Source organism: Gossypium raimondii, chromosome 9, assembly GCF_025698545.1.
Source record: "Gossypium raimondii isolate GPD5lz chromosome 9, ASM2569854v1, whole genome shotgun sequence".
In the NCBI taxonomy this organism is placed as follows: Eukaryota; Viridiplantae; Streptophyta; class Magnoliopsida; order Malvales; family Malvaceae; genus Gossypium; species Gossypium raimondii.
In genome coordinates this window covers 17,318,652-17,345,222 of record NC_068573.1, presented here as the reverse complement: position 1 = coordinate 17,345,222, position 26,571 = coordinate 17,318,652, and positions in this window count along the sequence as shown.

Sequence of the window (26,571 nt, the reverse complement as noted above, 5' to 3'; positions counted from 1 at the left end):
ACTTAATTGGCATGGGTTCAAATCCTAACATATGCATATTTTTATTAATTTTTATATCTTTAAATTATTTTTATGCATGTATTCACTTGGGAATGCAAAAGATCTAATAGGTTGGACTTCTAAATATCCTAATATATTTTTATTTAAAAGGAATCAATATCACAAATATATATATATATATATATATATATATATATATGATTTCTCAATGCTTCATTGAGGAGCACCTACTTCAAACTATTTCAATTGACTGAAATCTCTATAATTCAATAACTTCACACATTTGATTGAAGGTAGGAACAAATTTAGAGACCTCACAATACATACCTATAAATATTGTTTTGATAATATAAATTCTTTAACATCGAAAAATAAACTAATAAGATCACTAAAGATGGTCATAATTATTTTATTTATTAATAGAGCACACAAAAAAATATTATTTAACATGAACTCGGTTACAAGTTGAATCACGATTTAAGTGTCCTGATCTTCTAAATAGGTACTAGCTCAAAAGTTGGTAATATGATGGAAATTTAAACGGTAAGATAGATTTTGATATAACTCTAGAATATAAACAAACTAGAAAAGAACCGACGTTATATAACAACGCGACTTGAATTCTATAAGGTTAGTTTAGAATCGAAAAGTTTGGGGGATGGATAGGACCTTGACCCACTATCTATAATGAGATAGGGACTGAAGGTATAAGGTTGATCGCCACACTTTGGGATGGTGAACAAAGTGAAAAGATCGGTTTGAATGCCACAAGAAAGAATTCTTGATAAGTTCGGTAAGTTCTTGAAGAACAAAAAGATTAACTCAAATATATTTATATCATAAAATGTCTAAAAGATCTAACCTTACATCAATCCATAAACAAAATATATATAGACCTAGAAAAGGGAGGGATGACCTATGTAGACAAATTCGACCATTAATGTGAAATGCAAGAATTAAATGGAGGTTTAAACTTGAGTGCATGCTTCCTTGTCGTCCTTCCACTTGGATGATGAATGTGGCTGATCATTTATTGATGTTGGAGAAGAATTCATGAATACTTAAGGTTGAAGAAATCTTGAGAAGAAAAATTCAACTCCCTTTTTGTACGGTGGCATTATGAGGCATGGAAATAACCAATAGACATATTCTAGAAGGCCATTCGAATGGAATCATTCAACCCCCATTTGACGGTGCAATTGATGAAGCACTTGTTGGTGAAAAAGACCACTTTCCAAGCTGAACCGAACAACCACTTAAGGTGTGAAAACAACCTTGACTCTTGGCAAAACCAAGCAGCCTTTTGCAGCTTTTAAGGTGATCAACCATTGGACTCTCCTAGGACTCAATTAAACACACAATTAATTTACTTACGACAAATTAAACATGCATTATAAAATTGTAATAAAAGAGGCAAATTAAATAGCTAGTTTTAAGACACATTAAAATGCAATAAGATTAACTATATAAACTACCAACTAACTTAACTATAACTACCAACATTAAAACATGTTTTAGGACACATATTAATGATGCCAAAGTCACTTAGGACATATTAAATTGTTGTAATAAAAAAACACAAAAATAATTTAAAAGCTGTGTAAATTTAACACTAATTATCATGCATCACAAGATCTCAACGTCCATATGAAAAAAATTTGAATGGTTTGAACATTTCATCTTGCATTTAAGCCCTTCAAACTTAGCCTAATCTCGGGTTCATTTAATCGAGTCACATGACGTGACCGATATCACGTCATGTCCTCCCTTTTTTAGGTGATTTGTCCTTAAATCGGGCCATTTGCTCGAGAAGAATCTTCATTTATCATGGTCCCTTAATTCGTATCTTCCTTTTATTGAGTTAGTGACAACTCTTTCAGGAACCTGAAAAACAAAAAAATTAAGAAACATGGCCGTGTGGGTTGGTCATGTGTAGCACCCGTGTCCTAAGCTATGTGCTCCATAATTATCCCCTAAAGCAATCTATTTCAAAGCTAAACCTTGCCCAAAAAGATACTCCATTTGTACATACATTCAGTGGACATAAACACACTTCAAACATTCATAAACATGCCAATTCAATCAACCTAAATCTTCTAACCAATATGTCATTCAGAGGCACCTCATTTCATATAAAAACAAAATCAATTAAGCACAAGCTATAATGCCATATCTCAATCACAAAACATAGGTATAAAAGCTACCTAATGTCAACCATCATCAACCCATTTCACCATTCAAAATAAGCATACCAAAATGACCATTTTCACATAGTTTTTAACATGTATAAGCCAATTATACCATAGATGCATATAACCATTTACAAAAGTAACCAAAACACAACAAAAGTATAAATGACATTAAACCCTATACATGCCATTTATAATCATAGTTCAAATTAACCAAAACTACCAAAGTGATCACGAGATAGTGTGATAGGTCTTCGACAAAGTTCCAACCGATCGAGCTTCCGATGATCTACAAAACAACAAAAAACAACTACGTAAGCAACGAATGCTTAGAGTTTGTTAGTGAGCCAAATGCCTTTCCTATACACAACAACTCATAGAGTTTGTTAGTGAAATATCGCACTTATAAACTTCACTAAAACATGGCATGAAACATATCAAAGTTTCAACTTCCTTAACCATATTCACCATAAACTATGCACTTGAATTTACATTACACTTCACATTTCACATTTCACACTTCATATTCATATATTTTATTTCTGTAATAGCATAACTAATAATATATATTTCCGTTTCAACATTAATTACCTGTTGAACCAAGTGAAATAACTTCGGTTAATCAGAAAATACTCATATCACCGTTTGATTCTCTAAACACACTACAATCATAACTAGAAACCATATTTATAGACATACGATACATATAATCATTCCATAGTATTAATATTCATTATCAAACCATACTAATCAAAACATTCGTCTCATATTCAAACTTATAATAAATTTCACACCGAAACATGTTACTTGAATAGCGACTGGTTCAATAATGAAATACCAACATTTTCATTGATATCTTCTTTGTATATTGTCCTTTTCAACCTTTGATTTGATATCCTTTTTGGATATCATCCTTTTCAACCTGTTATTGGCACCCGGTGCTTGACAAATAAACCGTAACAAAGTTTTGCACCCAGTGCTAGTTGGATAAATTGACGATAGGTTGCCCTGTACTAGTTAGATAAACTGACAACATCTTGCGCCCAGCAGTAGTCGAATAAACCGACGATGTCAAATGTGTGCCCAACACTAGTCGAATAAACCGACGATGTCAAATGTGTGCCCAGCACTAGTCGGATAAACCGACAATGTTTTGTGCCTAGCGTTAGTTGGATAAAACTGACAAATACATATGTAATTACATAATCCACAATTTCTCATTTCATAATTTAACCCTTTGTGTATATATAAATATAATTAAAGTGTTTAAAATAAATAGAGTTCGAGTTCAAAGACTACGAACTTACCTCGACTAAAACGGTTGCTAAAACGAAGTCGACAACTTTACTTTTCCTCGATTTAAATCAAATTGTAGCGTTTCTTGATCTAAATAATAATTTTCATTAAATTGATACAATTCGAACACTTAAATAAGCAAATTTATTCAATTTAGTCCTTCCACCATCCTTTTACAAAATTACCCTAATACTTTGCCTTTATACAATTTAGTCCCTAAACTCAAAACTTGAAATTTTACCATTTTTTAAAGAAAATCATGCTTGCCGAATTTACTAGGGACTCTCTACAACCCATATTCATCATTTTTCTACAAAAATTTTGTGAAATTTTACTATTTAAACAATTTAATCCCTAAACATGAAAATTATCAAAAATCACTGAACAAAATACTTACATCTAGTTAGAAAATTTAATAATCCATCAATTAAATTCACAAAACACATTAAAATCATTCATGGTAAGTCCCTAAGCTTTTAACCATTTAACAAGTTGACCCCGAGCTAGTTAGATTATGTTAATACAAACTCAAAAAAGTAAAAATAATTAAAAATGAATAAAAATTTCATACCATGCATTCAACATAAGGTTTGGCGAAATCTTTGCTTCTCCAAAGATGGTGATTCCGTTTTGAAAAGCAAAATGGGGAAGATGATATTGATTTTTGTCTTCTTTTTGTTTAACATTTTAATTTAATTATCAAATTACAAAGTTAACCTTTTAAAACTATTAAAATTACACCAAAAACCAACCAATATCATCCACTAACCATAAATATGGTATAATTACCATCTAAGTCCATTGATTTTCCTTTTCAAAGCTATTTGACCCTTTTAACTAATGGAAATCAACTTTTGTAACTTTAACGATTGAGTCCTTTTTCGTTTAGTTAACTATTTAAACATTAAAATTTCTTAATCAAATTCTAATATGAAATTAATAAAACTCCATAAGTATTTGATAAAATATTTACGACTCGGTTTATAGTAACGAGGTCCCGATACTTCATTTTCTAAAACTACTTGACTTTAATGATTTACCACTTGAACCTAATTTTTTCATTTAAATAGCATAAATTACCAAATCAAAATTTATTATAAGACTATATTTGACTCGTAAATATTGGATAAAAATATTTACGAATTCACTCGTCGAATTTTGGGCACCAAAACCACTATTTTTGACACCACTAAAAAATAGGTTGTTACATGCTTCCTTTTGATCCATCACTTACATGAACTTAGAACAATTCAAAGATGTTACAATTCGTATAAACATAAAAAATATCAAGCCAATGGGTGAATGCCAAAAACTCGTAAGAGTTTGATAAGTTTGGAAGTTCGGTTAAGAACTGAGAGATAAAAAATTCTCACAAAATAAGTTTTATATTCAAAGATTTCTTCAACCTCAAAAAGTCCTTGTTACAAATTATTTATAAAGCCTAAAATGCCTATTCAAATTTGGCATCTAGATGTGTTCACACAAACAATTAATATGTTCACATAAAACATTAAAATTTTGTTCGTGAACATGATGCATTCATGTGTAAACCGAATAGACATATTCCCTCATCAAATTTGTGCATGCATGCTTAGCTAGGAAGATGCATCTCTTTTAAATGACGCTATAATGACCCTTGATGTAACACCCCAAACTGATATCCTTCGCCAAAATAGGGTTATAGAGCATTACCGAACAAACAAAACAGTAAATCACTCAATTCATACATCAATGTAATATATCCAATTACAATCATAAATTCCCTTAATCGAGCCCTTGAGGCCCTAAAAATACAATAGAAACAGTCTGAGACTAAATCGAAAAGATTTAGAAAGTTTAGGAAATAAAAAAATTAGAAAAGTTTACACTGCAAGGGTCACACAATCGTGTCCCAGCCCATGTAACTCACTGACTCGGGTTACACGGCCAAGCCACATGCCCATGTGCTAGGCCATTTAACTCTCGAAAAGAAACCATTAGCAAACTACAAGGGATACACGGCCGTGTCGCCTGACCGTATGTTACACACGACTGAGACACACGTCCGTGTCTTAGGCCATGTGGACAATAAATAGGCCAAAATCAAGCCTTTTCTTTCACCCAATATCATTACCCGAAATGAACCTATGATCAAGGTACCAAAACATGCCAAAATATGCATAATAATACCATTTCAATATACCATAAGCCCATTAAACCAATATGTCATTTAGGCCCCTTAATCACAACCAAGCATTCATACTTACATTTGCATCAAAAAGATCATGTTTCATCCAAACTGCCTTAACTAAATTCCATATCAACACATAACCTAATTGGCCACATTTCAACCATGCAAACACATACCACTTTGGCCATTTAACCCATGCATCAATTTGGCAATGAGAACATTAGTCATCAAGACATTAAATGCCAAAAGCACACTAACCATATTGTCGAAACCATTTTTTATGAGTTTAAAAAATGGGGATCGACTTTGAAAATGGAAATTGGAAGTCGCCACTGATCCTTTATTGAGGTGTGATCGGCTCACCTTGAAAATGATTTTGGTCTGTGAAATTTGAGAAAACAGGTCCAGCAGTCGGTTACGTACGAGGAAGGGTTAGCACCCTCGTAACGCCCAAAATTGGTACCGAATCGATTGTTTAATGTCTTAGTGTCGAAATTTTGAAAAGATTTTAAAATACGATCCTTCGAAAAGAAAATTTGAGTAAAATGAATTGGATGATAAGACTCGTTTATTTCAAAGAAATAAATTATCACACTCAGTAAGTTAGAGTGTAATATTTCAAATCTTCAAAGTTAAGTTTATCCATTGACTTTTAAAACCTATGCATTTTGAGAAGGATATCGGATTATTTGGGTCAAATGAGAAAATCAAAACCCAGTAAGTTAGGGTTCGATTTCACAAAAATTCCTAAATATCGAACATTGCCTTTATTTTTAAAATCCTCGTCTTGAGAAAATAACATGTCATATCCAATGCATTAGGACACAACGTGTCGAATTCCCGAGAATGGGTTTTTATTTGAAATTTTTATGTTGAAAAATTTTGATTATTTAGATTCGATGAGGAAAATTGGAACCCAATACGTTAGGGCTCAATTCTCTCGAGGATTCCAAACTTCGAGTATTTTGAAGATTTTTGAATAAATTGGTTTTGATACTCAAATGATATTAAGCATAACTTTTTAAACGAATAAAGTATGATAGAGCAATAATGTACATCGTGAAGTGATAATTCGTAAATTTAAATATACACTAATGTATGAAATATAACCAAGTAAATAAGCAATACAATACATAGGAGCGATAATTTCATATCCCATATTGTACAACATTCAAAGATTAAACGAACCATTAACCAACTTCAAAGATCTACTACATGAATAATAATATTTAGATGAATTTTGAAACAAATGTTATGAAAATTAAGGTACGTAATAATATACATGTATTAATTTAAATAAGTAATGCATAGGGATTGAAAAACTTTATAAAATAATGATCTATATAATAATATGTAAAAGTTGAAATATACAAAATATGAAGAAGGTAAATTTTAAAACAAAAATAAAACATCACAATATATATATAAAATTTATCAAATCTTCAAAAAATGCATATTAATAAAAGATAAATTTAAGTATAATGAATAAAAAATACTAATGTATAATGCATTTAAATAATATAATTAACAATTTAAACAATATATTTTATATTTTAAAATCATACTAATAACATGTTTAACAATAATAACAAACCTAAATATTAAAGTAATGTTTAAATATTAGAAATAACAATGTCAAAATAAGAATTAAATGTATTTATCATCAAATAAATAAAAATAAATTGCAACCGAAATTAAGAAAGAAAGCTAAATTGTTAGTTGATTCAAAGTTGAGGGATTTAAACAGCAATTAAACGCACGAATTTGGATGCTCAAATCCAATAAATGAAAATGTGGATCTAAATGAAATTAAAACCAAATATGCAGTTCAAATTAAAAGAATAAAATCAAATTGAAGCTACACAAAACATCGAGGGACCAAAACAACAAATAAACGCACAGGTCTGGGCATTCAAACAATGGAAACGACGCCGCATAGCTATGGATTAAATTGAAATCAAAATAAAAATGCGATAACAAATTAACAAAATTAAAAGGAAATCGAATTGAAATGAAAGCCAATGCAGAGGGACATGTTGTGCAATAAGCTCATCAGACCCAAGACGCGCGGATCTTTCCCCGGGCCGGGTCACCGCGCGAGTCGAGGGCTATCAAACGGTGTCGTTTTTCAATGCACATAAATGCCCCATTAAAACCCAATTAGCAACCTTTTTAATTTAAAACAAAGTTAAACAGAAAAGAAAGAAAAAAAAAAGAAAAAGAACCCTAGCCCCCTTTCCTTCCGCCGTAAAACCGAGGCCTTCTCCAGTCGTTCCTTGCCAAAAAACGCCCCCTTTCAACTCCGATCGGAGCAGATGAGGGCCGATGGCGGGCTGGCAGAGGTAACCCCCCGTTTCTACATCTATTCCTATATATCTATTTTATAAACAACCAGAAAAAGGAAAGCAATCAATCGAAAAGAGGATCGAAAAAGAGGAAAAAAGGAAAACCTCGTTTTTGTATTGATTTTTTTGACACAGTATCCGTGTAACCCCCTTACAAATTCTGTTTAATGGCTTTTTAAAGACGAAAATAAAAATCAAAGAAAAATACATCGTCCTATTTTCTGTTCTTTTTTTTTCTTTTTTGCTATTTTTCTCTTTTCTTTTCTTCCTTTTTTTGTTCTTTTGTGTGTTGCGTTGTCTTCGTTTCCTTTGCAGGCACAGTGTACGGAGTCGTGTGGCTGGGGTGACGTGGCGCGGAGCGTACGGAGGCTGGTCGCGGAAGGCTTATCATGGCTGTTATCCTGCTCCAAAACGCTAGGGTTTTTGGAAGCTGTTTAGGGCTATCAGGGTTTGGGCTTATTGGGCCTGGTGTAATTGGGTTTAATGGGTATTTGGGCCTGTTGATTTTGGGTTTGTAAAGACTGATGGATTGTTAATTTATTTTATTTGGTTTAATATTTTTTTTTGTTATTTGGGTCTGTTTTGCTGGTATGGGCCTGGGAAAAAATGGGCTCTTACACATATTACCATCTTAACAAGCCTAACATAACAACTAGTTCATCAAACACAAGTCCACCTATACATGCCATTATAAACTGGATCAAGATATCAAATCTCTTGATATAATCGCTGAATAGTGTGATGGATCTCCAGCTAGCTTCAACTCGATCGAGCTTCCGATAATCTGTCAAGTAAAGGAAAATAACTATGTAAGCAATGAATGCTTAGTAAGCTCGTATAAACTTTAAACATAACATCCCATTTCAACAATGAACTTTATAGATTAAATATAAACTTATAACAATGCCTCAAGATTTATCAACTACATAACCATCAACTCATAAATGAGTAAGTCTATCAACACCATATATATATTTTATCATTCCTAACATCATAGGATTTTATAAATCATTATACACCATTATTAAATTTTTCATAAAACTATGAATTACTTCTTTTACTTACTTTCCATTTCATTTACTAAGTATAATATTAAATAACAACATCAATTCACTAGTTAGTATATTTATTCACCTCATAGGAAATTCATCCATAACATATGCAATTTCTCATATATATAAATACACCATTCAACTTATCAATTCCTTTTAATCATATCACATTTCAATAATGAACTTACCATTTCATTTGTATAATACCAAACATAAGTATAAACATCAATCATAATTTGAAGCTTGACATAAGCCTAATCACCATCATCAATACACAAGTTAGTGCATTTATGTATATAAGTCATTTGGGGTCAATCACATGATAAACCATTTCATAAGAAAATATACCTTTGAATCTTACCACTTTTTCATGAACATAAACATATTTCCATTTGGCCACTTACCATTTCAATGTATATCATTAATGTTAAACATGACATAATGCAACCATAAGCTTAGCACAAACCTAAGCATCATCCACAATCTCAACGGATGAATTTATTTATGTTCAAATCAATATTCAATAAATAACAAATCTTTCAAATTCATTAAATAAATTATCTTACCGAGATTTTCCATTCGAAGAATGACTTACAGATAAGAGTACATTGTCAGATAGATCGAACACACCAGAAAGAAGCTCATAAGAGCTGATCCAACCAATATACGCCAAACAGAAGCTCATAAGAGCTAAATAAAATCTCATAAGAGCTGATCCACCCGAATCACGCCAAACAAAAAGTATAAAATGAGAGTTCGAAATAAATTTTGAACCTCGATTTACTTAGGTAATATACCGATATCTCCCTCCAATTCCATATCCTCTCCAATCCCTCGTAACACACCAATTCACGATTGTACTATAATCCCGTGTTTAATCCAACCGAGTATCAAATTCAATAATATATCTCAATTTACTATTCATCCTCCACAATTAAAAATAAATATATAAGTTGTTCAATGATAATCTACTCAATAATTCATATTCATATTAAATTTTAAACCGTACAAACTTACATGGCTAAATTGCAGAAATGTCAAAGTACATGAGCATTTTGATAATTTGTTATTCTCCTTGATTTTCCACTCGATCTTAATCTAAATTAATGATTTCATTCAATTAATTAATTTAGACAATAAAAAATTTATTTTATGCAATTTAGTCTTTTTGACATTTTTAGAAAATTGCCCTCAACTTTTCATTTTATTCAATTTAGTCCTCAACCTAAAACATGCAAATTAACGATTTTTATTGCAAATTTATAATAGTCGAATATTTATGGCATCCAGTTCAGCCCATTTATGCAAAATTTTTAGAACAAATCCTTGTATTTTTACTATTTTAACAATTTAGTCCCTAATCGACAAATTCATCAAAATCACTAAACAAAATACTTTCAAATATCAACCAACACTTAAAATTCATCATTTAACATCTAAAATCACATAAATTAATCAATGGAAATATTCAAAATCTTTAACAGTTTCAAAAATGAAGGTATGGGCTAGCTGGACCTAATTGCAACGATCTCAAAATCATAAAAATTACAAGAAACGTAACCAAAATGGGCTTACATGCAAGAATTAAAAATGGCCGAACCTCCCAAGTTTAGTTCCTTGGTATTTCGACATGGTGAATTGAAAAGATGAAGAAGAAATGGCTTTTTCTTCTTTTAATTTTGTTTTAATTTCTTAAAATTTACCATTTTGCCATTAAAACATATAATATTTTATAATTTTAATGCATAGTGCCATCCAATGTCAATAATAAGGACCATTTACTACATTGGTCCTTTCTAATTTATTAGTCAAGCCATTAAACCACTAAAATGCTATATTAAGTACATTTTGCACCTTTTATAATTTAGTCCTTTTTGCTTAATTAATTATCGAAACATTAAAATTTCTTCACGAAACTTAAAAAAAAACTTAATGACACTCTGTAAATATTATAAAAATATTTACGGCTCGGTTTATAGAAACGATGTCCCGATACCTCATTTTCTAAAACCACTTGACCTTAGGGTTTTACCACTTAAACTTAATTAATGATTTGAATGGACAACATGGATTCTTGGAAATTCATCTCCCAATTCGAGTCACGCATGAGCTGGTACTTTAGCCAAATTTAATAAGTACATTCCATTTGTTGTGTTCAAGAATCCTTCTTCACTAAGGCATGCATAGAGTCATGCATTTGGCACACCGTATGATTGGTCACATGTATCACATTGAAGGTTGGTTCTTGAATATTCTAGGAGCTTCTCAAGTGCATGACTTCTGTAATATGAATGGTCTCTCTTGGGACATATGAATAGGCACCTGCACCCATATAAATAACCATCAACTTTGCAACATTCTCATCCCAAAATTCAGCTTAGACTCTTGGCTAAGAAATTGACTCTTATCATGACAACTCACATGCAAATAACAAACATACTTGACACAAACCTAACACATAACTTAAACACATCTTTTAGGACACAAATAAAACGCAACAACTAGACATAATTAAACAAAACATTAAATATGTAATAAAACAAAACATAATATTTTAAAACATATTAAAATGTGGCAAACATGTTTAAAACACTTTAAAACCCATGTAATAACAAAATATATAATAAATAAATAACTATGAAATTCAACACAAAAATGAATAATTAGGCCTCAACGTCCACATGCAAGAATTTCATGATTTGGAACAGTTTCATCTTGCACTTAGGCCCTTCAATCTTGGGCCAACTTCGAATCATTTTTCAAGCTGCACCATAACATGATGTGACCAAAATCACATCATTTTGTAAACTCAAGTTAACTCCGGGATCAAAGACAAAGTGTTGCCTTACAATTTTATCACAAATCACGAACTTCATTTTTGATAACAAATATGAAAGAAAGAGCAATAGAATGTTGTTCTTTACAACATGCAACATGAAAACCCGAAGCTCGAATCCTTTAATTAATGACATAAAACAACAAACTCCAGGATTGAAAACATGATTTTGCTCACTTATTTTAGAATGAAACAAATGTTTTTCCTTGAAAAACAAATCATCCATACTAAACATAGAAAAATCAGATATGTGCATGTTCAAACAAACAATCCTTTCACATTTCCTTCAAGTAGACATGAACTCACAAGAAAATTTCACACAAAGATTTAATGAACTCACATCACAATCAAAATCAAACAGATTAGGCATCTTATATGGAAGTTATTTATCAATCACATCAATCGAATTGTGTAGGCATCAAGTTAAAACAAAATCGTCAATAGACATTTCAATTTGTGAGCTAAGGTCACGGAAACTAGCACAAGGCATGTCACAAGGAACATGTTTGAAGACAAATGTATCAACAATATTCAAAGAATAACGACAAGTTGAAATATTTTTAAGAGATCTTTTAAAAGCAAAAACATTGACAGACTTACCAACAACATTCAAAGAATTTTGAATTGCTTCAATCCCAAAAAGATTCTTACCTTGCTCACATTTCGGCTTTTAAAGGGTGTTTGCACTTTCTAACTTACCTTTCTCCCAAACGCTAAATCACCTTTTGTTGGGACAGTAATGAAGTTGGAACTCGACCATTTGGTTCTTAGAAACCTGAAATGAAGAGATGTCACAAAGAAAACTTGAACGTGAATTAGTTAAAACAATCGTCACTTTTTTAGATCACTTTCTTGTATTTCAATTTTTTTTCAATCTCACTTTCTTTTTTTACGATGATACATTCACCGCTCGCTCTTTTTTTCTCCATGCTCTCTTTTTATTTCTTTTTTCCTCATTTCCAACTCTTTTAATTTTCTCCTATTTTTTTTATCAACAACTTTCTTTTTCTTTTCTTTTGATTTCCTTTTGTCTCACCATTTGAACCTGATTTTTGCAAAATGATGTTAACACGTAAGAATCCATATTATTAGATTTCCTTTGAATTGAAGGATTATCATAGAAAATACGTTCATCTCTCTTTGTCAATATGAATGAATACTTCAGTACATTTGTGGCATACTTGATTCGTGTATCTTCATGTTTGCTGCCTCGAGATGTTTCAAGCTCGAGCTCCGCTTTACTTCAATTTGAATTCCATGATGAATAAGAACTGACATATTGATCCTTTCTAAACAAGTCATTAGATGATTGCCTCTGTAGTGAACTTCCATCCACATGATCTAATCTTTTATACACTTGTTGAAATTCAGATCGCACGATGCTTCACATTTTCTTAATCACATATTGCAACTCAAAATCTTAAAATACTTCTTGGGACATTTCTTACTAACATATTATCAAATAAAAATAATTTAAAATAGTAAATGAATACCTCACCAAAATAAACCTCACAAGATTCTCTCGAAAACGAAAATGCTCCACTCGTGTTTGCACACGAATAAGCTTTTTCCACTCAATTAATCTCACTCACTCGTGCCTTTTACCTCTCGAAAGTTATTCTCTCGGTTCTAACAGAACTAATAAAACACAATTAAGAAATTAGATATGTTGTGACAAAATGGTAGAAATAAGCTTCAAAAAGGGTTTAAGGGTATTTTGGGTTTTTAAGAAAAATTTTGCTTTCACCAAAGGTGTCAAAATGATGAAAAATGGGTTAAGTATGGTGTATAGGGTCGAAGGGTAAAATGGAAATTTTTCGGGTCAAAATTTTTTTTTATTGCCAAATTTCACAATCAGATGTAAAATAGGCTCCAAAATATGAATCGGAAGAAATTTTTACAGAGGGTTCCTAGACTTTTTTTAGTTTATACTCGTTCTTTTCCTTTTTCTTTCTTTTTTTTTCTTCACGATTTTTTAGGAAATCGAGGATAACGAATGAACCTGATTTAGATTCTAATAGCTCTAATACCAACTGACGCGAACTTGGTTACGAGTTGAATCACAATATAAGTGTCTCGATTGTCTAAATAGGTACTAGCTCAAAAGTTGGTAATATGATGAAAATTTCAATGGTAAGATAGATTTTGAAACTCTCGAATATAAACAAACCAAAAAAGAATTGACGTTATATAACAACGTGACCCGAATTCTATAAGGTTAGTTTAGAATCAAAAAGTTTGGGGATGGATAGGACCTTGACCCACTATCTATAATGAGATAGGAAATGAATGTATAAGGTTGATCGCCACAGTTTAAGATGGTGAACAAAGTGATAAGATCGATTTGAACGCCACAAGAAAGAATTCTTGATAAGTTCGGTAAGTTCTTAAAGAACAAAGAGATTAACTCAAATATGTTTATATCATAAAACGTCTAAAAGGTCTAACCTTACATCAATCCATAAACAAAATATATATAGACCTATGTAAGCTATTAGACAAATTCGACCATTAATGTGAAATGCACGAATTAAATGGAGCTCTAAACTTAATGCATGCTTCCTTGCTGTCTTTGAACTTAGATGATGAATGTGGCTGGTCAATTATTGATGTTGAAGAAGAATTCAAGAATACTTAAGGTTGAAGAAATCTTGAAAATGAAAATTTAACTCCCTTATTGTACGGTGGCTTTATGAGGCATGGAAATAACTAATAGAAATATTCTAGAAGGCCATTCGAATGGACTCATTCAACCCCCATTTGGACGGTGTAATTGATGAAGCAGTTGTTGGTCAAAAAGACCACTTTCCAAGCTGAATCGAACAACCACTTAAGGTGTCAAAACAACCTTGACTCTTAGCAAAACTAAGTAGCCTCTTGCAGCTTTTAAGGTGACCAACCATTGGACTCTCCTAGGATACAATTAAACACAATTAATTTACTTAAGACGAATTAAACATGCATCATAAAATTGTAATAAAAGAGGCAAATTAAATAGCTAGTTTTAAGACACATTAAAATGCAATAAAACTAACTATATAAACTACCAACTATCTTAACTATAACTACCAGCATTAAAACAAGTTTTAGGACACATATTAATGACGCCAAACTCACTTAGGACATATTAAATTGTTGTAATAAAAAAACAAGAAAATAATTTAAAAGCTGTGTAAATTTAACACTAATTATCATGCATCACAAGATCTAAATGTCTATATGAAAAAAATACATGGTTTGAACATTTCATGTTGCATTTAGGCCCTTTAAACTTGGTCCAATCTCGTGTAATAGCCCGATTTTGACCCTAATCGGACATAGTGGTTTTGAGACCACAAATCTGAGCCAAAAAATATGTTAATATTATTTTGTGTGTTTATTATGTGTGAATTTGATTGTGTGAAATTTCCGTATTTAAATTTTATCATTTGAATAATCGATTAAAGAAAATGACTTAATCGCGTAAAATAAAAATTTAGGGGTCAAATCGAAAAGCATCCAATTGTTGTTGTCTTTTAAAAATGGGGGGTTTTAAATGTAAATTAATCCATTTAGATGATAGTTGGTGGCAATGGTCAACATTGCCCTTATATTATATGTTTTATAATTTATGTAAATAAGGTTAAAATGGTAAACTAAAATATATGTTAAAATGTGTTAAATAAAACAAAAAGGAAATAAAATCATTTTCATCTTCTTCATGGCCAAAAGTTAGTAAAAGAAAAAGAAAGAAGACAAATCTAAGTTTCGGCACAAAACTAGCTTGATTAAGGTATGATTTTGCTTCGGTTTTTGATAATTTTTATGGTTTTGAGATCGTTGCTAAGTTATCTTCAAAACCCATGTCTTAATTTTTGGATTGGATGATGATTTTGTGTTTTTCCATTGATAATAGCTTGTGATTTTTGTTGTTTGATGATGAAATATTAAAGATATGTGAAAGACTAACATGTTTTGTCTTTGAATTTTTGGTGAATTTGAGTAATTAGGGCTAAATTGTGAAAATAAAATTTTTGAGGGACTAAAATGAAAAATAAATGAAATATATGGACTTGTCTGGACTAGGGTGATATTCGGCCTAAGCTTAGTATGGGTAAATTTGGTGTATTTTATGTTTTATGCAATAGGGACTGGATTGCAAAAAGTGTAAAATGTCAAGAAAAAATGGTAATTTGCCCATTTATGTAGTTTTTGGATTAAATTGAATGATTTGATGAATAAAAGGGTTAAATTTGAACATGTTTAGATCAAGAACCGAAGAAAACAAAATTAGATCGGGTGAAGTCGAAAGTAATCGAGTAGTCGACTGTGTCTGTCGATATCCGAGGTAAGTCGATACGCAGTTAAATTTTGTTAAATTCATTATTTTATAGTAGAAATGTAATAAATTGAATTATTGAATTTAGTAATTGTCTTGGCCGATTGTCTATATATTGAGAGAGATAAGTTAATTGAGTTCGATTCAGTTGATAATTAATAACTAAAAGCCCGTACAAACCCTAGAAGTACATGAGATTTTTTGATAAATTTTTTCGTGCAAGACAATGTCTGGGACGTTGGCATCGACTTGTGTTTTCATGTAAGACCACGTCTGGAATGTTGGCATCGACTTGTATTTTCGTGTAAGACCCTGTCTGGGACAGTGGCATCGATCTATGTTTACATGTAAGACCACGTCTGGGACGTTGGTGTTGTACAAGCCTTCCGACTATTCGTGTATCCTTTTTAAATTTCGAATGGTACAATGGAAAATATAAAACGAAGACAGATATGTAATGAATTATATGTACAGGTATGTATTAGTTGTATGAGTATATAGAAACAAGGTAAGTAAATTAATTAGAATCATATTTATTATGTGATTATGAGTTTGAAATTTATCATGCTTATATATATATAAATGTAATTCAATGTTAGTTGGTAACTATGTTACTAAAGGTGAATATCTTATATGCATTTATATAAGAGAATATTCGGTTTATCAATTGATATATGTAGCTGATGTGTGACTATGAAATGTATATTATGTTTATAAAGTAAAATATGTGCTTTTAATCTTTACTGTTAAATATTATTCATGCTTACGACTTACTAAGTTTCAAGTAACTTACTATGTGTTTATATTTGTGTACTTTTGTTTTATAGATTTTGAAGCTGTTACGAGCTCGGGGATTCGTCAGTAAAGCTCATCACACTATCAAATAATCATGGTATATTTTAAGCTAAAATTTCCTTTGAAACGATGGCATGTATAGGTAGCCTTGGTTTTAGTTTAAAATTCAAAAGAGTCTGTATTAAAGCCATGCGAAAATGGCTTAAGTTCCTTGTCTATATTCGGTTTTAATTGAATAATGGTTTAAGTATATTTTAATCATTTAAGCCTAAATGGATAGTACTTATAAAAAATATATATATAAATATGCATTTGATGGTGTTTTTGTTTAAAAGATTAAGCAAATAAAGTATATATAGAAAATATGCTTGATGTATGTGTTATAATAAATAAGGATAGGTTATGTAATATTAACTAAGCGATATATAAATTAAATATACGGTAAGTAATTATTTAGAAATTAGGTAAGAATAAGTTACAAATTTATAAATTGAAATATGCTTATAATTTAATTACCGCATGTATTCGGTTTACTATTGAATGTATATATATTTATGAAAATTTGAGTGTGGTATAAGTTTGTGAAGAGTAGGTAAATGTAGTGTGTATGGTGACATTTTGAATTAGATTAAGTGATTGATATAGGTGAGGTTGATATGTATTGAGTTATGAATGGATTAGGTTGTGAGATAGCTTAAATATTGATTGTCTTTAATTATGATAATATTAAGTTGAAAATGGGTGTATGGATTAGATGTTATAAGTGTGCATTATTTGTATAATGTCAATTCTCTTTGTAGTATATATGTTTGGTTTTGGTTAATTATGGTTTAAATATATCTTGATCTTCATTTAATCGTAGATGGATAGTAAGTATATGGTATAATATATATATTGGTGATGTTTTATATATGAGATTCGCATAAATTACAAGGTATAAGCATGGTCGATGTATGTATTAAAACATACAACGTTAAGCTATTTTACATTGGTTAGGTTAATTAAGTAAATGAATGTTGTATATTTGGTATGAATGGAATTATGAATTACAAATTATATTTGGTTTGCTATTTAGGTAAATGCATGATGTATACTCGGTATGTATGGAATTATGAAATAAGGTTTTATTTCGAGTTGGGATGGTATGTTACAAGTGAATTGGGTTAATTTAAATATGAAAGTTTAGGTGTAAAGAGGTATATATATTAGATTAATGGAATGGCATAAAATGAAAAATATGACTTTCTATTTTATAACATAATATTATTACATTATGTAATGAATTATATACATAATTGAATATATAATTCGGTTTTATAATGGTAATGAAATAAGGTCTTTTGAAATGACCAAACTGTATATGATTATGCAAATTTGAATTGGAAAATTTGCATGTTTATGTGTATGTTATTTTCGATTTTAGTTATTTGTCTTTAGATTATAATTAGATTTATAATGTTAATAGGAAATAAATTCTTATATATATAAGTTAATAGTAAATTATTGGTTTGTGTTCGAATAAGTATGGTGTTCTTCTATTTAATTGTGATCACAAAATGTGCGTTACATTTTGTATGAATGGTTAGTATACGTATTTGGTTTAATTATTAAGCATACAAATTTGGTATAATTGGATTGCCCCATTTTGTATATGCTACTAAAAAAAACTTGAAATAGGCATTATGTCAGGTAATGCCTCATAACCCCAATCCGGCGACGGACACGGGTTAGGGGTGTTACATCTCGGGTCTGTTTAATCGAGTCACATGATGTGACTGATATCATGTCACACTTGATAATTTCAATATATATCACAATTGGAAAAAAAATGATCGAAATATAAAAGGTTCTTACCAAATCTGAATTTTACTTGTGCTTATACAATGATAAATTAAATATCAAGAATAAGAATCTAAATTCATTTTGAGATAGAATCTTTCAATATTGTTAACAACATAGAAATAAAACAAGTTAATTAAATCAATCATAATTAATCATAGAAAAAAAATCTCAATAAAAATCATTAAAGAAAAAATTCTTGCAAATCCTCACATAGTGTCTAAGATCTCAGAGAATAAATCCAATCTTCGATCCTTGAATGAATAAATTTGATCAGATACGAATAAAAAACTTTTTATATGCTTCTTTGTGCATTTATTTCAAAAATCTCGGGGTGGCTGAGAGACAATGATGCCTTAATCCATCAAGGTACTGGTTTGATTCCAATGAAGGGCTTAAACAAAGATGGAATAAATAGTTTAGACACAATTAGTGGACATAATAAAGTGGGCATAATAAAATTAAAATGCTCAAAAGAAATCTAAAATAAAACTTTGGTTGAGTGGTAAATCTAAGGTTTTATGAATTGGTGTTAATTCAAATCCCACTATAAGATTTTTTTTGTTTTTATAAAGAAAAGACTAAAGTACCATCGAATAATATAACATATTTTAAATATGAAAGGATATTTTGTAATTTCCTTAACTAAGGTGATGCTTAATTGACTCATGACACCAACTTTGTTAGAGTATTAAATAATAGTATAATTAATGTTGTTGATTGAGTTGGTGTTAGAAATTAACTCAACACCAACTTAGGATTAATGTATTTATTTAGTACTCTTAATCTAATGTATTTGTGTGTTTAAATTTCGTTTCTTGGCAATTTAGTCTAATTTTTATTTTAATATCATACAAATTCATGTGTGTTATTAATTAGTTTCAAACTATACATTTTATTATTTATTATATGTTATTTTTAAACACACAACTATGTCCTTAATACATGGTTTCCACATGCATGCGCATGTAGTATTAATAATACTGTTGATTGAGTTGGTGTCACAAGTGAACTTGACATCAACTTACGATTGGTGACAACATCATGATAAACAATTGAAGTGCATTTACTATTCTCAATATAATATGTTTGTGTTTAAATTTTGTTTTACTCACAATTTAATCTGATTTTTTTCATTTTTAATATCATACATATTGCATGTGTTATTATTAATTAGTTTCAAACCATACATTTTGTTGCTACCTTAAGTTTCTTGTTTACTAAAAGGAAAAATTGTAATGGAAGTGCTAGACTGAAGTGGCCACTACGAATTGGCACTGCGAAAACTATGCAAACAAAAACACAAAGAACACCAAGGTTTGTTTACGTAGTTCGGTTTCCTTACGTTTACGGAGCCTAGCTTAGTGAGTAATTCCACTATCTTTAATCCACAGTAATAGAAGTGATTCACACTCTATCACTCCCCAAGTATATCAACTTTGAACAGTCACCTCCAAATCCTCTCCCAAACAACATGGGCAACAAACACTCAACAATGTTTACAATAACAATTTGCATTCTCTCACAAATTGTTCATCAATGAACAAAATATAATGCACCCAATAAGCTCTCATACATAAACTAGACAAGCCTCAAAGCATATATCAATTTTGTTTTGCTAACATAGAATCTAAGTGAATACAAAGTAACTCCTTAAAAATAGCTATTACATAATTAGCAGTCAAAGCATAATTAATAGAAGATGCGCTCTCAAAAATCAACAATTGTATCTAGATCAAATCTGCACAGTCCAAAGGTTGAATTGATTCACTTGAATCCAATCCAATCTTCAAAAGCCAAAGATTGGTTTCCATAGATGGATCATAATATCTTCAATAAAACAATACATTAATAGGTCCAAAAATTTTCATTAAATTGTCAAACCAAATAAGGCAAGTAATAAACTACCTCAATGACAGTTTGTACTTGGCACTATTGAATGCCACTTAACAACAATCAACACATCTTGCCTCAATACATTTTGTTACTTATTATATGTTATTTTTAAACACACTCCAATGTTTTAAATACATAGCTTCCGTAGGCATACACATGTGATAAATGGTCTGCGTGTGCATACTTTTAGTGATCATTATAGTTCTTCCATTATAGATCTATTAGTATCTACTAGTAATCGTATCACACTCGTATGCGTGTGGAAATAATGTATCTAGAACAGAGATATGGTTAAAAATAACATAAAATAAATAATGAAAAATATGATTTGGAACTAATTAAGAATAACACATGAAACATGTATGATATTAAAATAAAATTAGATTAAATTGTGAGTAAAGTGAAATTTGAACACAAAAACTCATTAGATTAAGAATACTAAATGAATAAAATTGTTTATTATTATTTTATCATCAATCTTGAGTTAGTGTATGCTCATTTGTTACACTAAATCAACAGCATTATTCATATAAAAAATTCTATCACACATATATGCGTGTGGAAACCTCTATTTAGAACACACACAAATTTGTGAGAGAAAACATTTTATGTTAAAAGTTATTCTTTTAAAGTTTACTCAAGGACTATTATTGGTGTAGTGGTAAAGAATTTTCTTACGGCTATATTAACAAAAAAATTTCATTTTTTTAATTAGGGAAATAGGTCGTTTTTAGGAGAGCGAAAGAAAAAGTGCATCTAGCTAGGCGCGCTTTTTGCACATGTGACAGGAAAGTATAGCCAGCGCAGAAAGCGCGACCAGCTGGATGCACTTTTTTTCTCTCTCTCCAGGGTTAGAGTTTGTATTGTTCTTAAGGTTTAGGGTTTGGGGATTTAGGTTTAAGGTTTTGACTAAAACCGTGAAAGTTCATAGGTAGATTTAAGAGGTCGGGGATGTGATAATGTGCCTCAGAACACATGCATTTCATAAGTCATGGCGGGATAGGACCATCTCCCTAAAAACCCATTGTGGGGAAATCTGGTTTCGAGGTAATAATGCTTGATACAATTAAGGGTCGAAGTGTAGAGGTCCCAATCGGCGACCATGATTCGGTCATCGGTTCGAGTATAACGAGAGGGCCAAGTGACAATCGTTACACGCTTAGGAGTTTAAGATTTTTGGATACCCACAAACAATACCCTATATATATCGTACATAAGATAGAGGCCGTAATCATACGGAAAAACTCTAGGGACTTTCAGTGTAATAAACATAATTTATTTCTCTATTTCCAAGTAGTTGGTATCTTTGACCTTTCATTCTTATTCGAAGGCTAACACCGAGGTGGACAGAAGAGGGCTCTCAGGTGAAGAGTGGATATTTCGGCACAATAGAGGTCAAATTCGGGTCAGCGCAGTAGCAGTTGCAGTTATTAATGGATTGTTTAATAACAAAAATCATTGTAGCCTCGAAAGGATCATCACATTTACTGCATTACAAAAGCCACTCCCCGCCTAAGAGTCCTCCTGCATCTACGATGGTGTCGACTTTTGAATAAGAAGGAGGGTTAAAGGTACTGATTGCCTAGAAATGGAGAAAAAAATTATACCGATTATAAAGGGAAGACCCAGAGTTTTTCTGTATGATATTTATAAAGCATTATTTTTGGGTATTCAAAAAGATTAAGCTCATGGCTATGTAACGATTGTCAATTGGCTCCCTCGTTATACCCCGATCCATTACTGCATAACGGTCATCGATTGAAACCTCCACGCATAAAGCAAAATCACCCCAGAACTCGACTTCCCCAAGATAGGTTCCAGAGGTAATAGTCTCATCTTGGTAGGACATATGAAATATCTGTGTCCCAGAGTGATTTCGCATCACCGAAAACTCAAGAATACCTCAAATATTAAGAAAATATTTTATAGGGGAGGGATGGAGAAGGGGGAGAAGATGACAGAGGGACAATAAAGTTTGGTGTGTGTGTGTGAGCCCTTTTATAGGCACAAAGAAGGGATGATTTGGAAATTAAAAATTTTCTTTCGTTGAAAACGTGTTACGGGAGACACATTTAATGTTTGGCAGAAGAAAACATGGTTACAATGGCTAAAAAATACGAAGCATCAGACACTTTTAATGTTTGGCAGAAGAAAAATGTTAGAGAAAGCACACTCAGCTGGGGGAGCTTTCTCTAACATTTTTTTCTCCTCCTATGCATTAAAGTAACTTTTGCAAAATACTCGATGAGCACGGGTGAGCTGAAATTATATGACTTATTCTATGTACAAGGGTACATTGGGGCCTCAGCATAGATAGCATTATTTTCTTCCAGATAATATATTCATTACAATGCTTCCATTATTTAGATGTTCCAAATTTGTTATTTATTGTTAACTTATGCATAACTCAAGTTAGACAGTAATGAAGACAAATGATATGTTCGAATGAAAAACCTCATTTTATTTATTTATTCCAGAAATATATATTTACATCGCACTGTTAGAAAAAAATACATCAATCCAGTCATCGGGGAGAATGTGTGCCGCAAGGCGGTGGACGACAGTTGTTTGGCAGAAATCTGTGACGCTCCGGAGGTGTGAGCATTTACACTTCCTTGCCAGCATCATCAATGGATTCACACCTACCTCATAATAGCCCCTAAGCCTCGTCTCCCGCTACGCCAGCACCAACATTGTCCTCTATGGTTGACTGTCGTGTCATCGTAGGCTTTTATTGTGTATTCTCTGCTCCCGCGGTCGGTGGTTGCACCAATGAGCCACCTTGATAAAACAGTGATGCGATTGGTGTTTGTGTCACTATCAGCGTATAATAATAAGGTACCCCAAATCTCGGGCACATCGGCATTGTCCCTAGCATCGACATCGGTATCGATTGCTACATGGGGGTCTGTAGCAGTGTCGTCGTTGGTAGCAGTACATGCGCCGGCATCTAGCTGGACATTTGGGTGGGCATTTTTATCAACATAAAGGTGAAGAATATGGGGGATGTCGGTTCCTTAAAATATGTACCTACAAGAACAAAAGAACCGCCCACGTGCGTCGGTGGTGCGTAGTGCGATGCTTGGGAAAAAACATATGGTTAGTGAAATGAACCAAATAAGTTAAGTAAATTGACCCAGATATTGCGTAAACATAAGTGATGCTTCTTCTGCTGGAGTCAATGACGAACTCGTTGTGCAACCATGTCCCCTCCTATGTTGCTGCTGGGCAGCAGGTGATGTTGCCTCTTCGGCCAAATTTGCCTACTCCTCGCCTCTGGTGATAATAGATACCGCTTCCCGACGACTCTGAACCATGTCATGTAATCAATATCTGCCATTGTGTTTGTTGAGAAATATGTTTCGCGGATGGGTAAGGATTCCATCCTATGATCCCAAGCCTGGATGTGCTCTTTGTGCCTATTTGCCCAGTGCTCGTCGTTCTTCCTCTACATGTCCACGTTGTGTAACTCCTTCATGTCTCGTGGTGGTGGCGAAATTCGTTGCCTCCACTCAAATTGTCGCAACACCTGGTCCGATTTGTGCATTTTCATTGCCGCATATACTACCAACGACACATTCGCGTCCCACATATGCCAATTTCCAAACACTTCTAGTGGGATGCAAGATATGATATCGGCATCGGTGTGCGACATATGTTTAAGCTAAAAAGCAGAATTGTAAATATCGTTACATATGATTTTTTTACTAATCATTGCGTAATTAATATAGGTTCAAAAGAATAAGTAACTAACCTCGACTTCGGAGCATTGATTTAACAACAGCCTAAAATATTCAAGCTCCTCTAGTAATCCCACGTAACTTGACCCATAGTTCTACTTGTACGGGCGATATGTTAGTCGAAACATATAATAAATAAAACATTTATTGTACAAACTACGTATTTATTAATAAATTTAAAAGTTGTGCCTCATCACCAACAGGAACACTTATGGGTTGGTCACTCTGAGACGTAAAACGACAATCGCCACCAGGCCCACGACTATATTAGAAGCAGGCAACCACCGACCGATATCGCATTCAGTACTGTGGCTCGACATAGCTCTCGATGTAACGTGGACAAGATGACAATCCCCCAACTTAGTTGTCCGTATTCGATGAAGTCCAGTAGATATAGTAGCCACCTTATGTCCAACAAATTTTGAGATTTACCCCGCATTAGAATTCCCCCGATTAGCCTCATGATGAATGCTCGAACATATTGTTCTATGACCTCCTCCGTTGCGCCTTCAATAAGCTCTTCAAAATTATCCTCTAACCAGTTGATCGATATCTGACCATCGTCAAAAGTGTTTGGGACCTTCCCCAACATTACTTTGCAGAGGTCCACTTTACCAGGAATAACTGCTAATCCTATGACGACTAGCCCATCCATCGACAGACCGAGCTGTAATGCTACGTCCTTGAGTGTGATTGTACATTCGCCGCATAGAAGGTGAAAAGTGTGTGTTTTGGGCCTCCATCTTTCCACCAACACGCTGATTAGTGTAGGATCGAGTTTGCAGCCACCGAGCATATGAGACGTATGCAAGAATCTAGCCTCATGGAATTAGCCCTGAATTTTAGAGATTGGAGGCTTTCCCATATTATGTATGAACGTCTCAAAAATACAACTATCAGCTTATTTATAACATAAAAATTATTTCAAATCATAAAAAAATTAATTAAATTTAACATAATTGAAAATAAAAAAAATTTAAAATTTCATCTTACCATTACTACTTGAGTGGCGGAAATATGCTTGTCGTCGAAACGAATTTGAGAGGCAACCATTTGTTAAAAATTAATTCGGAAGAATAAAAGATAATTAAAAAAATTAAATCAAAATATCGATAAATTTAGAACAAAAAAATTGAGAAAGTTGAGAGAGTTTGAGAGAGTTGAAAGAAGGATGTGACTGGAAAAAAAATGAAATTTGGGTGGTATTTGTAGGGTAAAAAAATTATTGTTGGCCCTTTTAAATTTTTTTTACCGTTGGCATGGCAACATTCAAAAATTCGTTGCTTTATTATCGTTGAAGGAAAGCGCGTTCAGCTGGTCTTGCTTTCTTGTCACCTGTGCAGAAAACACACCCGTTTTTTCTTTCTCTCTCCTAAAATCAGCCTATTTCCTTATTTAAAAAAGAAAATGGCCTAAAGGCCTAATTAAAAAAATAAAAGTGGCATTTAAGCCTAATTTTGTCTTTGTTTACAAATCCATTAAACACGGGTTTAATCCCTACACATGTTAATTTTAATTATTTTATTTAAAAACTATATAAAATAATGAAAAGACAAAAAAATCATCTCCTAACCAACACCAACTCAATAAAAATATTTAATAAATAGTATAAATTTAAAATAAATATGAATCATATGATTAAATAACAGTGAAACAAACTACTTAATTGGTTTTTATTTCCATTCAAAATTGATGAAAAACGTCATGATAAACAATTTAATTTAATATTTTTCATTTTAGTATTGTACATATTTCATGTGTTATTAATTATTTTAATTTTTTGAATAATCTCATTATAAGTTCTGATCATATCCATTCTTTTTTGAGACAATACTTAGAACTACCCAAAGCCCCTCCCCAACCCATAAATAGGAGAATAATATGCTTCAACGCACTTAAACCCATGTCCTCTTACATTGGCAACAATGACCATACCAATTGAACTAAGATTTTATATTTCATTATTTATTAGTTTCAAACTATATGTTTTATTATTTATTGTATGCTAGTTTTTAAATAGCGATTTATACTCTAATTTTGTGATTTCCACACATAATCGTATAATAATATTTCTAATTTTAAGAATATATGTAAA